We start from the raw sequence: 4,892 nt of genomic DNA on the forward strand, positions 1-4,892 counted from the left end.
ATATTGTTATATTGTGATATACTATTGTTGTTTTGATAAAGACCTTGAATATACTATAGTGTATGTAAGATGTGGTAGCACATGGGGATGGCTATCATGAAACACATCTTATAGTCACTGTATATTCTAAACTGTTCCTAGTCGATTGAGCCGTCTGATAATAAGGATAAGGATCGCTCGAGATTGAGACTAGCATTTGTGATGCAGAGTACCACGTTTCATTGGTAAGGAACATAGAGATGTTCGAAGCATGCAAATGGATATTCATACGATGAATGATCGAACTACCCTATCCGGACTTTCCAAGTGGTTATCACTTATCGAGTGGATAAAGTCCACGGTTTTGGTTGTACACCATTAGTCCTTACTACTTGAAACATCATTAAGACTCTATATGCTAGTACTGTGCTTTGACTCGTTTACCGACTCTATTGGGATCATCAGATATCGGGATTGGGTACAGTTACAACACATATAGGAGTCGATGCTTTGTTGTCAAGGATTCACCACATACTTGCGAGTGTGGATATCCTATGCGATCTGAGGAGATATTAGTGTGACGAATCTCTGGCCAGAGTACATGATGTGTTTTAAGAAATGGTTTCTTAGTAGCACATGCAATGTCACTATTTGATCTTCAAGATGTATTGCATAGTTATCGAATCTCGAACGACTCTCGATTTACCAATGGTTGTTGATTCGATCGGGATATATTGATGAAGGGACCGTACTGTACGCTAACCAAAATCTATTGGTTCTTGTAGGCACTATCAGTGTTACCTAGGGAATCATGAGGCGATGTTGCTAGGCGCTCTTACCATGATTCGATGGGCAAGTCGGAAATTGTTGTTCCGAATCACAAGGAGTTGTGAGCCCACGGCTAGCTGTATCCCTGAACCATTGAGGGTCACACAGAGTAATGGATTTTTAATCCCCGTTGAGATAGTTAAATTTAAAGAGTTAAATTTAATGAACAAAGAAGTTGGACTTCTTATTTAAGAGTAGAGGAGTAAGATTTCCTAAAATGACATAGGGATGGACATTTTTGGAAATCACTGAATTTGGATTCAGAAAAATTTATCTTGACTTTAAAAGGTGCAGAAATGGTTTCTGTGAACATTGGTAAAATCGGTTTATCAATCAGAGTCACGATGAATTTTATATTAATTTCTGAACATGCGGGCTTTGCTTGTCAGGCTTGAACTTATGACTAATGGGCCCTAAGCTGTTAGCAGACCACATTATAAATAAGTTATTGCAGTACAGAAATTATATAACAAGGGTCACAATTTTCGAAAACCTAGCTGATTTTCTCTCAAAGTGGCCACCCCCTTCCCTCTCTGCTCGAGAAAAATCCAGCCTGTGAATTTTGAATTACAGTCTGGTTTAACGGATCAAATTCGTTAATTCTCTTCGTAGAAACTTCTGATAGATTTTCTAGTGCAATCTATCAGAGGGATTAAATCTCTGTTCGTGGACCTGATTGAAGAACAGTTCGTCCATCAGTTCCAGGGAGATACAACAAGAGCAGAGCAATCTGTTGGTGTCCATAATCTCGATTCGAGATTAGAGGTAAAAATTTATAATTGTTATTTAATTTTTACACACACAATTTAATCGTAAAGTTTTGATACCCATTATGGAATCGTTCCTTATAAAATTTTAAACTTTCGCTGCACCTGGTATCAATTCTGATTGATCTGATCGCCGTTCTACAACAGGAAGTCCTTCGAAGGGAGTAGCCACTCGTTCTTCTCTTAATAATATTTGCAATCATCTTGCTTTTGTTTCGCATGTTGAACCTAAGTGTATTGATGATGCTTTATTAGATGATTCTTGGATTATTGCTATGCAAGATGAGTTGAATGAGTTTAAACGCAATAATGTTTGGAATCTTGTTCCTAGGCCGCACGATAGATCTATCATAGGAACTAAATGGGTGTTTAGGAATAAACTTGACGAGCATGGTACTATCACTAGAAATAAAGCTAGGCTTGTAGCGAAAGGATATAGTCAAGAAGAAGGCATAGATTATGATTAAACTTATGCGCCTGTTGCTAGACTAGAATCTATTCGCATGCTACTTGCTTTTGCTTGCTCTAGAAATTTTAAATTATTTCAAATGGATGTCAAAAGTGCTTTTCTTAATGGTGAATTGAAAGAGGAGGTGTACATTGAACAACCTGATGGCTTTGTTGATGCATTATTACCTGATCATGTGTATAGACTAAACAAAGCTTTGTATGGTTTGAAACAAGCTCCTCGAGCTTGGTATGAAAAACTATCAACTTTCCTTATTTCAAATGATTTTTCAAGAGGAAAGATTGATATTACTTTGTTTACCAAACATGTCAAAGATGATTTATTGATTGTGCAAATTTATGTTGATGACATAATTTTTGGTTCTACTAATGAAACTCTTTGTCAAGAATTCTCTAAGTTGATGCAGGAACACTTTGAGATGAGTATGATGGGGGAACTTAACTATTTCCTCGGATTACAAATCAAACAGTGCAAAGATGGGTTCTTTGTGAACCAAAGCAAATATATCAAGGAGATTCTAAAGAAGTTTGGGATGGAGAACACAAAATCATCATCCACACCAATGAGCACAGCAATCAGACTCGACAAGGATGAAAATGGTAAATCTGTAGATCAATCTTCCTTTCGTAGTATGATTGGCTCCTTATTATATGCTACTGCTAGTAGACCGGACATTATGTTTAGTGTTTGCCTGTGTGCACGATTTCAATCATGTCCAAAGGAATCACATTTGTTCGCCTTAAAACGCATTTTCAAATATCTTTCAAATACTCCAAATCTCGGCTTGTGGTATTCGAAAAATTCTTTCTTTGATTTAAAAGCATATTGTGATGCCGACTTTGGTGGATATAAGGTGGACCGTAAAAGCACTAGTGAAACTTGTTTCTTTTTAGGAAACTGTTTAGTTTCTTGGTTTTCCAAAAAGCAAAACTGTGTTGCGTTATCAACGACCGAAGCCGAATATATGGCTGCCGGTAGTTGTTGTGCGCAAATTCTTTGGATGAAGCATCAATTGCTCGACTATGGCGTCTCTTTTTCAAAAATCCCTATTTTTTGTGACAACACTAGTGCCATATGTCTAACAAAGAATCCGATTCAACATTCGCGCACCAAACATATTGACATTCATCATCATTTTATTCGTGACCACATCGAACGAAATGAAGTTGAACTTCAATATGTTGACACGACAAATCAAATTGCCGATATTTTTACAAAACCACTAGATGAAAATACTTTTATTCGTTTGCGTGGTGAACTTGGCATGATTGAGTTGTAATCACTTGTTGACATATTCTAAAGATAATGACATATTAAGGGGGAGCTTAATATAAAATTCGAGCAACTTAATTTTGGATAATACAAATTAATTGTATTTATTCAATATTATACGCTCATATTTTGTTATTTATGTGAAATTTATGTGTTGCATTTTAGAAATCATATTTCAATTCTCATGTTTTTGCATACTTTTCCAGTCTTTTTGATTATCACAAAAAGGGGGAGAATTAGTTTGGTTAAATACTTTAACTAAAGGGGAGAGTTAGTATGGTTAAATGCATGAAGAATAAAATCGGTTATTTGATAAACAAACTCTTCTTCACTAAAATCGGTTATTTGATAAACAAACTCTTCTTCACTAAAATCGGTTATTTGATAAACAAACTCTTCTTCACTAATTGTTTAATTTAGGGGGAGTTTTATTCATGCAATTATATTGTGCAAATTTAAATTATTTATTTAATATTGTACATTTATTTCTCCTATTTAACCAAGTTTTGTGATCATCAAAAAGGGAGAGATTGTTACGCCTTAAACGCATACAAATCTGGTGTTATGAGATTAATGTTTTTAATGCATTAACAAGTCTCATAATATTATGTTTTGATGATTACAAAACTCGGTTAATTGTTACTAATCATTTAAAGTGAGATTTTGCAGATTAGATTTATTAAAAAATAATTTATTGGAAGTTATTTTGAAGCTATACATGTATTTATAAAGTCTTGTATTGCTCATTGAATGGATGGAACATTGTTAAGAGATATGAAGAAAAAGACAAGAAGAAGCCAAAGTATGGAGTAGCAACTTCCGAAAATTACTGGAAATTTTCTATGACTCCAAATCGGATCTCCACCTATCATAATCTAGAAAACAAAGTTTTACAAGTACTGTCCACATTTGAGAGCAATCCAACGGCTAGAATGAGAGTTATGAATTTTTCCATATATGCTGCACAGTACCCACTTCTGCAAGGAATGAAACCATGAAGATTCGACTTCAGAAAATAACTAGGCATGTTTGAGAAATCCAAATCAAATCTCCACTGCGCAGATGCCATATTATGATGTTATAAAGCTTATGTCCAAATTTCAGGTCAATCCAACGGATGGATTAAGAAATATGAATTTTTCAAATTTGTTGCACAGAACAGGTTCGAAAACATGATGAAGTGACTTCAGAAAATTATTGGAAATGTTGGACTCGTTCAAATCCAATCTCCACCGTTCGGAATGAAGATCTGGATGTTTGAAAGCTTCAGTTACAATTTCAGATCAATCCAACGGTTATATTTGAAGATATGATTTTTTCACAAAATCCGCTCAGTGCTGGGAAAAAGATGGCAGCGGCGCCAAACACTTTTTTGTCTCTCCTTGAATTCTTAACACACGCTCCAAGCACTTAAATCAGATTCAAATCTTTGCCAACTATAAATAGAGGCCATCCAAGTTCATTTGGAGACATCCTTACTCATCTCTTCTCTCCTTTGCAAGCAATTTCTCACTATCAAAGTGTTTGTGTGATATATTTGAGAGTGTTTGTAAAAATAGTTTGTGAGTTGGTGGTGT

This window comes from Henckelia pumila, chromosome 1, assembly GCF_033568475.1.
Source record: "Henckelia pumila isolate YLH828 chromosome 1, ASM3356847v2, whole genome shotgun sequence".
In the NCBI taxonomy this organism is placed as follows: Eukaryota; Viridiplantae; Streptophyta; class Magnoliopsida; order Lamiales; family Gesneriaceae; genus Henckelia; species Henckelia pumila.